A 12,215-nucleotide genomic window follows, 5' to 3' on the forward strand; every position below is an offset into this window, starting at 1 on the left:
TCGAACATTTTTTACATTGTTGAGCCGAAATAAGGGAGATAATTGGAATTCTTCTTCCTGTTCTATCCGGCCAGCTTTGAAACAACGTTTCTTTTTCCGCTTATGTCAAATTTAGTTTATAAAACTATTTATGCTAAAATTGTTGTTTCTTAAACTATACATGAAAACTTGTGTATTAAAACATAGTCTTGTTTGGCTTAGGTTGTATAGAAAATGTATGGTCATGAAGTAAAATTATAATTGTGTATGTCAATGTAATTGTGATCTTGAGAGTATTAGAGAAAGGAAATAAGACAGCACAATAAAAAGTAAAACATAATTTATTCTGTATTTATTTACAACATAAATAGCACACATTTATTCGTTCTTCTCTACAATCCCCTGTCATTCTAGCCTTTTATTGTACAGAAATATCAATACAAACACCACAATGAAAATGCTACATTCATTTCACCTCAAACTAGTACCAGGTGAACCCTGAATGTGTTATGACGGAAAGAACCGTAGCAAACAATCGTAACAATATATATAGATATATATATATATATATATATATATATAATGTGGATATACAAATGTCATAAACTGGTTCATCTCGCAAACCCACAGCCTTGACATCTTTAAAAGTCCCCAAAACAACCACTTATCTGTATGGTGATTTGCATATAACATACATACTGAATAATATCACATTGCATTTAAAAGATTCATGTTTGTTTTTTATCACATTTGAGTTGTTTCCCTTTTCACAGTAAAATTTTTATTCACAATAGTTATTTCCCTTACAGTGATAGGCATAGAGTGTAACATTGAAAGAGAAATAAAATATCTGGAGGTAATGCTTTTATGTGAGAATTATAACTATTTTTTTTTACTAAACTTTTGTGCCAATCGTTTTTTGTTTAAAGATGACACAGAAAAATTGAACTTCTTTGTTAATCACACCAAGGAAGGAATTATGTATGCAATCATGATACATATCTAAATAGCATTTTAATAAGAATCAAACAGAAAAAAACTACTCAAGTTAACTATTTTAAAAAAGTGTTTTAAATCAAACGTAATGATGTCTTTTGAACTATAAAAGCGACACTCATACAAAAAAATCATATAACGGGTTTGAAACACAAGTTATGTTATTCCCTTGCCATTTTCTGAGAATAACAACATGAATCTGGAGTCCTCAACTCTGCAGATATGATTTTAATGGGATTCTTTAAAACAAAAACAAATTTCTATTTAATATTTACTAAGTCAGGATAGACACATACATGCATATATATATATATATATATATATATATATATATATATATATATATATATATATATATATATATATATAGACATATGTAATGTGAATATACAAATATCATAAACTGGTTCATCTCACAAAACTCACAAACTTGATATCTTTAAAAGTCCTAAAAACAACCACTTATCTGTTTGGTGATTTGCATGTAACATGCATAATGAATAATACAACACTGCATTTAAAAGATTCATGATGTTTGTTCTTTATTACATTTGAGTTGTTTCCCTTTTCACTGTAAGAGTTTTATTCACAAGAGTTATTTCCCTTACAATGATAGGCATAGAGTGCAACATTGAAGGAGAAATAACAGAATTTAAATTCATATAAACTTATATTATCTGCTTTGTTTTTGCATATATTTTCATTAAGAAAAATATAAATATGCTTATTAAAATATAAAATTTGAAGTAACGCTTTTATGTGAGAATTATAACCATTTTTACTAAGCTTTTGTAACAATCGTTTTGATTGTTTAAACATGACACAGAAAACTTGAACTTCTTTGTTAATCACACCAAGGAAGGAACTATGTCTGTAATCATGATACATATCTACATAGCTTTTTTGATAAGAATCAAACAGAAAAAAATACTCAACTATGAAAAAAACGTTTTAAATCAAACGTAATGATGTCTTGTGAACTATATTTGAAATTGAAACCTAAATTCAAACTTTATATCTAAATTCATCTTCGTAATTTAAACGCTTATTTGAAGGGAGATTTCTAAAGATCCAACCAGCCATATATACTGGTACAGACAGTAGCGATACTCACACACAAAAAAACCTGTATCATTAGCTCTTCTTCTGTGATTTGGCAATATTTAGATATATTAAATACATTTAACAGATACTGATGTTCTTTATTTCTTGAGATTTGTTACTATGTTTAAAACTAATTATTTTAAGAATTGAACATCGGATTTCAGAGGCTTCATGATTAATGAAGTTAGAAAGTCAATGACTCATTAGACCATACCAGCCTTTGTTTCACATTCATGCAGTTTATGATCAATTTTCAATTTTTCTGATATCACGAATCCTGTAAAATATGAAGATAATTACAAAATAAGAGCTCAAACTAGCGTTAGAAAATCTGAGAAGCAGCTTCTACGTCCAGAAAAAAATGTCAAATGTTAAGCAGTATAAGGGTGAAATGGGAGACAAGAGGTAAAATATAATTTTTATTCAATATGCGTATCAATTTAAAATATCAAATTATTAGTCTGTACTGTTGTTAAAAAAAAAATGCATGATCTGGATCATCTGAATGCTGTATCAATGTATTTTGTGGGTTTTGTTATAATTAAAATATTGTAGTACTTCTATAAAAAGCATTACTAATAAATATTTCTACTATACCAGTATCAGGTAAATGTCTGCTTCACCTAATGCTGAAATACTGGTGTAATCAAAGAAATATATACATATATAACTTGTTAGAAATGTTTAAAGGTTGTATTTTCAAAAGAGTTTTGCAAACAGTAGTTTTTTAAATTGCTGATTGTACAGATAAAACAAATCAGATAGCCCAGTGACATGGGTACCACTAAATCTAGATTGCATCCCTCCACATTGGGCTTAGCAATAAAAACAGGGTATTATACATATCTAAATTTGCCAGCAAAACCACATACTGCACTAGCCATTTTCATTTTGAAGTTCTTACAAGACATTGGTAAATTATTAGAATGTAACTCTTTGCTTGGGCGTCATAATACCCAAACCGTATTAAGGTTATCTGCTTATCTGTAGTGAAACAGATAAGCGTTCTGAATAAAGTGAAGCATGTTACCTATGAAAGGGGAAAATAATTATTTTTGTTCTTCATACATCGTTGGCTACCTATAATTAGCACTGACATATAGTCATTTGTTCTGTTTCCGTCCCTTGCTCAGATCAAAATAAAAAGAACGTTTTATTACCGTAGCAGAGTGAAATAAATAGGGAAGAAAGGTCAGTACCAATTTATTTGCTTTTATTACTTTATCTTGCTCGTGTTAGCTCGTGTCACAGTTTCCAAGTTTCCAATTTAAAGTTACCAGTTCAGGTGTAAAAACACCACCGGCAGAAAGCTTTCATTATGCAACAATAATATTATGTTAATTGGGTCAGAGTCATATTAAAGGAGTAGGTCAGGTTACCAGGTTAAACATATTTTTTTTCTTTGTCCTCTCACGTATGGGGGTAATGCATCAATGGTGAAATATATTGAGCAGTTCTGATGTTACTGCCTGACAGTTAAACTAAACTAAGGGTTTAGCGGCTTATGAACTTGTCCAAGACAATGTTTTCCGTCTTAAAGAGGATCTGATAATTACTTAATCCATAAAATTCACCGAGTTGGTAACCAGTGATTCTACTGATATAAAATGTGGATGTTTCCTGTAATTCTATTAATGACACTGACTCATTCTATAACAGGAACTAATTGATAAACTTGAAACTTTTGTTCTTAGCTGTGATACCTACCACTGAACGTGAACAAGCATTCAGACTTCTGAAAAATATCAACATTGTATAGAGGGTTCTCCAAAAGATTTTGGAATATGCATCCAAGGACACCCATGAAATCAGTTAGAATCTGAGCTCTAAAAATAGAAGTCCGAATAATTAGACCTATTTTTTAATTAAGAACATTATGCATGCATTGTTTCGTCACAGATATTAATGTCAATATATGTTGCTAAACTTTATTCATTGTGAAATATTTATCATTATTGTAAAAAAATGAAAAGCTATGGCAGTGATCAAAGTTAAATTTTTAATATGGTTTTTCATGGTTTTACCTGGCCATTCTATAATATAGTGTTCAACCAGATGGAATCAAGAGATTACAATTTCTTTTCAATATTAATTTATTTAATTAACTTATTTCCATATAAAATTAACACAGAGTTGCCATGACTCTGGAGGAAGAAATAATAAAATCATATTCCATTTACCTTTATTTTGCGTTTCATCTAAGTGCAGCACAATCAGCTAAATTCAATTTAATCTTAATCTTAATCTTAATCTTAAACAAACTTTAATAGACCTCTTCACTGTATGTTTAAGATAAAAATTTCATAAGTTCAGGACCTTCTTTCCTCCATCACATGCATCAAGCTGTGTCTTTTTTTTTATCGTTTCTTATTTTACATGAACCTGACCATTTCACTGATATTATTGTGCAATGACGTCTCTTGCTCTCAAACCAGTGACATCACGGGTGAAACCAGCAATGCTTCAGCTAAAACAGTAATGTTTAAAATGAGTCACAGTACCTTCTGAACGTTGCCAAGTAGAGACGGGTACCACAAAAAAAGTTTTAGCATTGCACACAACGGTATATCTGGATGTACCTAGGCACATACCGCGGTATACTGCAATTATATTAGGGACAAACAATACAATGTACTGGGGCAGGGGCCTGATACTTTCTTGTTTAATTTATGTCTGCTAATAGTTACAAAATATATTTTGCTCTGATTTATATCAAACTAAAGCCATATTATAAACATGATATTATTTGAAAAATAAATATTAATTATCTTGAGATAAAAAAGAAAATATTTCAGCTCATTTCAGCTCAAAAGAAAATCATTTCACACCCGCACTCTGAAAATAAAATGAAACAACACCTGGCAGTATATACGATTTCAATGTGTATGTTATCTGTTGTATAAGCTGAAATCTAGAAGCTTTAACTAAAATGGGATGATTAAGCTTGCACTATACCTGATACTTTTCAAAACAGTGTTGACATTCGAGAGCCTATTGATAAAAATCTAAAGTGGTGACAATGAAAGCAACAATTTACTAGCTACACTATTGGTAAATTAAGGAGACAGCTATGAACAAATGAGACGACAGTTAGTGGACTTGACAACATACGTAAAGTTCAAACATGAAGCAAGTGTGGCCCTGAACATCATTGGACGATTCACAGCCTTACAAATGAATACAATTATCCATGACATATTCACTGATTACCGGTAGGTTCTAGTGGGTCGGTGGTTCTTTCCTAGGTTTTCCCAGGTTCTTCCTCCACCATTTATACTGGCCGCCATGTATAGCCTATCTTGTACTGAAAAATGGCGTTAAATCCTACAAGAACAGCAACACATTCACATACCCTAGTAAATAACTAAAACATGACATGTGGAATTTTTGTATTTATTTTAATTCGGAATTTTTCCAAAAGCTGGAATTGCCATGAATATGGTTCACAATATTCCATTGGCCACTGCATTGACGTACGTGACACTTTTCAAACAAGTTATTCAAGGAGCAATAATATCATGAAACAACTGCATCTCTCTTGTTCCAAGTAGGTGGACCATATCAACTGAATTTAATCCTAATCGGGCGCGGACATGATTCAAAATGGAAAGCGATTAAAATATAACCAAACAAATAAAGTAATGAAAGTTGTAAGGCGGTGTGAATATTCTGACAGATTTATCTGCCAAAAGCCTGAGATTGCATGAAGTTTATTGAAAAGACTTTGCACCTACTAGTTTTGCAAGGGATTCGTCAATTGATGGTAGTGGGTGGTTCTCTTCTTAACTGATTCATTCAGTTTAGTTAAATCTACGGAAATTCCCACCGTACCGTTTGGTTTTGGAACAGCAATCATTGCCACGTACCACTCAATGGGCTCATTTACTTTTGAAATAACATCCATTTTTCCATTCTGTCCAACTCCTCTTGAACCAATCAATAAAGGGATAAGAATTTTTCTTGGTATAGATAAGGCATAAAGTTTATCATATTTGTCCTGGCAAATGTCTCAACTTAAGGCTTTGGTATGACCTTTTTAGTTATTATTGTTTACTATTTAAAGACATGGGCATATTTGTGAAATAGGTGTTTCGGGCTTGTGTTGTTCTTTAAATTGATATCAGACATGTACGCCTTCCATAGTTACTCTGCAGTATGTTGTTAGTGAAATACAAATAGTAGGCTAGGAAGAAGAGCTAGCCTCCCATAGCAGTAAAGACGTGTGTTGGGGGCAAGTAGAATATCTAAATAACGGCTTGGATGACAGCTATTTTCAATCGCATTAGCATTAGTACACACTGTTTTGTAGAACTGTCATCTAAGAGAAGTGCTTGTGTTTGCACAGTCAGCATCACATGGTGTCAAAAATGACCTTCGGAAATGGAAGTTGCATATAGGAATTTGGGTTGGGATGCATAAACCTCTACTACAGTGAACTGCAATTGACCTTTTTGGTCAAATTGATAATATTCGTATGCTTTATTTTAATATAGGTATCCAAAAATATGGACCTTTTTGACCTAACATGTGTATTTGATTTTTTTTTAATGATTTTTTATACTAGATGGCTGGTTGAGTCAATAATTGTGTACATAAAAATCTGGCCACTGCCCCCACAAGGAAAAGCGATCATTTTAATTGGTGCAGTCGGCCACATCCATTATTCTTTTCTTTTTCTTTGTGTATATTTAAATAGTGTTTATGCATTAGCTTTATTATATTTCCTTCCTTTTTTCCATATAGTACTTAGTGTTGTCTGTAATTCTTTTTGGAGAGGGAGGTAATTGTGTTTTGTACCTCAGTGTGAGAACTGTTTAGATCAGGACAAAGTAGCATATTTTTGGATTTAACTTACTAAATATGTGAACACAATGGTGACCATAATGTACTGTCTTGCTCTTTCTGTGTTTGTTAAGGTTTGAACCCATATTTTTATGAATATTATTCACATTTGAATACAGACACAAAGACACAATTACATAACAAGAAATGTAACTCCACAGGAGCAGATAGACTTCAGAGGAATCATACATAAGCATGCTCTTGTGGATGTTGAATGTCACCGGTGGAACGGTCTTAGAAATAGTGATGCATATGGCATATTGCTTGCTATATGTTGGTGAGAAGAATGAAAGTTTTAGCAAACCGACATAATTTATACTTTCATGACCCCACTGTCAAGGTGGCATAAGATATTTATATCTCGCACTTGGGTGATAATAGGAAATTATTCAATATTATATATCTTGAAGTTTCAAAGTTCAGGTAACAAAGGGGGGAAAGCTTAAAATTTAGAGGCAGTTACATGCATTGGACAATACACATACAGTTTCTCCTCTGAAATTCTTATGTTTTCACTGAATGTTAAAAGTACATCAATGTCACTTGTTTCTTTTCCTTTTGCAAATCTCGGTTTGCATGGTAAACTATTTGGATTAATCGGTTAGTAATGCTGAAAGAAACAGTAGCTTGAATCTCATCCAGATACCAATTCTGATCTACGTGCACAGGAGAGTTACTTTGACGGACAGATTTAACTTTATGGTACGTGCTTATTAAAGACAAGCAGATGAATTGCGTTTTACCTTGAAATGAATTTTCCACTATAAATATTTGTTCTATACATTGTCTTATAATTTTATATGGTTTTGTAAACTCCAGAAATCAAGAATGCTAGTTGTAAGTGAATTGGTGTCTGAGAAGAAATTTCTGTTAAATTGTATTAATTGTATATGAGTGGTCAGTTTCAGCGGTTATTTATCAGTGAATTTATTTTAATGTCACTTTGTAAGTTTAACAGGGTCCCACACATCAGTATATCAATATTCCGGCATGGTCTAATGTTAATTGATTAAACCTTGATCTCTCCAGATTAGTTAGACTATTGTTGTGATTAACTCGCTCCCAAACACACACCCACATAACATGGTTGTTGCTACTAACATATCTAGAATGATAATGATAGGTTAAAAACTGATTGTTCTATATTAGTCTAAAGCACAAAGTGTACTTAAATGTGAGATTTCTGTAATTTTGCTAAAAGAGTTTAAAGACACGTTTCACTTCTGTCACTGAAAACTAACATAGCATTTCTGCCATTCCTTCTTAAACTGTATAACTTCGAAATCTCTTCTTCACAGTCATGAAATATTGTAAAGGAATTTTGATTCTGTCCTGATGATATGGTGATAAACAAAAACCAAAAGCATTGTATGTTGCACACAATTTGAAATATTTTAAGAAATGCAGTCAATCTACTACATACGATCGCACCGGCGTACAAATCTGCCTTCCTAATAGACTTACTCAACGAGCACATCATCTGACTTGACGGCATCATACACACAGTCCCGATGGAGTCATGTTTGACTGAATCTATATCAAAAGTTTTCCTGAGTTGCATTCTCTGTTGAAAGACACCATGCGGTTTTAAGTGAAGATTTCCAGTATGAACAACACATCAAAACATGAATACAAGGTGCCACTTGCTAATTGGATATTCAGGCAATGAAAATGTGTATTGGAATTAATTTGATTGGATGCACTGACGTACTATTCACAAACAAAGAAATTAAGCACTAATATTTAATATTAAACCATATTCGTACCTTTACTACAATGTGTTTTGCTTTAAGTTTTCTTTTGCTTCAGTTTATATCTTACAATACCCTTTGAGGTACAACATAGAACTATGATACACCTCTGCTTCTTAGTGACATGGAATCTTGTCTATCACAGTAAAACTTTAATGTTCATGATCAAGGTCAATAATCAATGTTTTCTCCTTTTCTGTACAGATGTTTCTAGTACTTGTGAGAGGCGTACAACTTGGTTTTACTTTTGCTGTTTACAACATTGCAACATTAGGGTGTTAGCGTAATTGCCGTAGTTGATTTGCCCAGGGAAAGACCGACGTAACCAGCCTTGGTTGATCCTTTGGTATGACAATGCAAACCATTTATGTTCGTTAGTTTTCAGATTTGTCACGTAACGATAAAACTCTTTCACAAAGATAAACGTGTAATTTCATCATAATATACTTTGGATGACCTCGGGGAAAGAGGCGAGAAACAAAGTTTCACTACACTCACTTGTTGCTGATGATTTCTGCCCGAATTTAGTTCCAGTTAAAAATCTGCTTCAATAATCAAACAGATCATCATAAAATATGATTTCCCGAATGATTCTTTATCGGAAACCTAGCAAAGTCGAGGGCATGTATGTTTTTGCACAAAATATATCTTCCTTGCATATCAACGCATGAATAAATAGTTCAGCCTTTTGCTGCAAGCTAACTTAATATTTCACCATTTTCTGTTGTATAATCCGTAAAATAATTTTTCTAAACCCGCAGTTTTATAGAGTTATCATATACTGACTTAATAAATGTGATAATTTCGCCAATTCTTGGATACATGCTAGCAAATAATCACTACTGTACTATTAAGGCTTAATCCCAAATACGTTTGTGTTGACAATATTCATTCATGCAAAAGTATATGCTAGTGATATCACGGAGCATCTGTTTCATCAAAGTGGGTTTGCTAATAATTAGTTCCTTTGGCTAAAATAAAATGGGAAACGAACGCTTTAACATTTTGCATAAACAATAATGTGATGATTTACTACCCACTTCTTGATGTGTCCTTTGTTTCCTAGTTTAGCCATCTTGTCATTTTGAGTCTTAATAAGGTTAACATTAACAACACACAAGTTTACACTTAGCGTTTGAGTCATCCTGACAATCGGCCTTATTACTTCATGAATCGATGAGAATATGAAACGTATACCACGTCATGCAAATACGAGGGCAAACCATCCGTGTGTCAGGACGAGTAATATGCACGTTTCGCCACATTCTAGAAACTGACAACACTTGTTAGATTCCATTTTATTTCTTGCCAGGACAAACTCAATATATGGAATACTCTCCACTGTAAAACGGTAGTACAGATAACCGGATAAGGAATTTGCTACCTGTATCAGCCAAATAAAAAATATAAGTTTGACATATATTACCTCTTTAAATAATGAAGTGGAACAATATTTGATTTCTCGGCCCTTTTAGTGTTTAAGGCCATTCATTATATAAGTGTTGATTCACCAGTTGAAAACGATGAACCATATCTCTGGCTCGCGTTTGTTCTTTGATGACAAAGTAGTAACTGAACAAAACAGTATGTTACGAGTTTAGGCCCGATTAAATAGTAACACAAGAAAGGGTAAAAGAACAAGCTTTTAAAATATAAGAAGTAATTTATTTCCCTGTAATAATACTGTAAAAAATAAAAGAAATGTGAACTTACGGTTTTATAGACTAAAATCCAAGATTGAAGAAGATGACGTACGCTGCAATCTTTAGTGTTGTTGTCTACAGTTCCTTGTAGAAACAAGAAGTACCACACCGGTTTCTGATAACTGAATACATTTTTATAACAAACTGTCATTGTTCCAGAAAAAATTAATCATTTTGAAACAAAGTAATTTGAAATAACTCCAAGCAGCACAGCATACAACTAGCAGTTTAACAGCCCAGCTTCTACTTAGATTAATTCTCAAAAACATGGGCTATATGGTCTTTCTAAAACGTAAGCAAGGGGTCACGTGATCATCTTCTGAAAGGTTATAGAAGCATTTTCTTGTTACAGATAACGTTAACCCAGTGTGACCCTGACGAAAACCAATCATTTTTATTCTAAGAAATAAATAATGAAAAAAATTGCGTCTTAAAGATGAAGTCCCATCATGACCTAGGAAACAACCAATCATGTTAAAATCAAATAGAACTTGTTTATTAAGGTTGCTACAAAATCTGAAACAAGTTCAGGATTTAGATCAACACCTGATTTTTAGAAACTTTAATTCAAGGCCAAACTATTTTCTAAGAAAAGTATCATCTCTAGTGAATAAGTTTACATTAGAAAAAATAAAAAATAAAAAAAATGACAAACATTAAATTTGAAATAAATATATATCAAATCAGGTATAATTAAATCAAATATACATAACACGTAGCTTTTCGGCCTCAGTCTCCATCTTTTATGACGTAAGTTTGTACATTCGCTCTTTTGCCTACTTTTCAAACAGTTTTCTCAGAAGTCCATTCTGATATTTGTAATGAATAGTTATGTAAACCGTTATCAGCGTTTTTTTAAAGTTTGGTAGTAATCGTTAAAAAATTAATACTTGTTGAAATTTGCGCTACATTTATCCTTGGATCTTCCTTCCGCAGACACCACGAAAGGCAATTTGAACTGTAATACTCTGCTTAGGGAGCGTTCAGGAGGAAATGAAATGTAAAACTGCCCTCTGATATATTGCTTATCAATTTGAAGGGCAATAAAGGCAAGTACATATCGTAATTTTCCACACAATGTATCGAGGGAATAGTTACAGAAACAGAAACAAACGGAAAGACAAACACAGAGTATCAATGTATTTCCAAATTTGCCGCCTGTGAAAAAGAAGGCGTTCTCTGCATTATTGCCCACTGCCAACATGTCATGTCAGAGGCAGGTCGAAAATAATTGCTGCTGGAATTCGACCTTGAGAAGTGGATAGTACGTTCTTTAACTGAAATTGGGTTGGTGTTCGCTTAATGCCCGAATAATCTCTAAATATGTTAGTGCATGCTACTTGAAGATCCTTTTCGATCTTATGCTCATAACATAACGTTTCGATGTTACAAACCAAAAACGGTGATTGGTTTCAAGGACAGACATTGTTGCTATACGTCTCATGATTGTATGACCTGAGTGAAATAATTGTGTTGTCTTCATATAATGAATTTTTGTACATCTTTAATATTAAATTCGTATTGACTTCTTTGCAAACATACATTTTGTTTTAAAGAGTCTTGAATAAGCTAAGCCTTGACCTGAACCCATACTATTTTCTAACTGTAACACCACTCATTCCATCTTTTTAGATTCTAATGAATTTTCTTATTCCTAGCATACGAAATGCGACTTTCTTCGCATTGTCAAGAGTATCAGAGAACTCTGTTTTTCCCTGTCACTGTAAATCTTTTCCCTCTCAAAACGAATGTATTACGAAATTATGATTCATCATGAATACTCTTATTGTATAATGGTATTAGTTTACACCAATCACTTTTATAATGTTACTACTTTAAG

Source organism: Sinohyriopsis cumingii, chromosome 5 (assembly GCF_028554795.1).
Source record: "Sinohyriopsis cumingii isolate HCF-2022 chromosome 5, ASM2855479v2, whole genome shotgun sequence".
Taxonomy (NCBI): Eukaryota; Metazoa; Mollusca; class Bivalvia; order Unionida; family Unionidae; genus Sinohyriopsis; species Sinohyriopsis cumingii.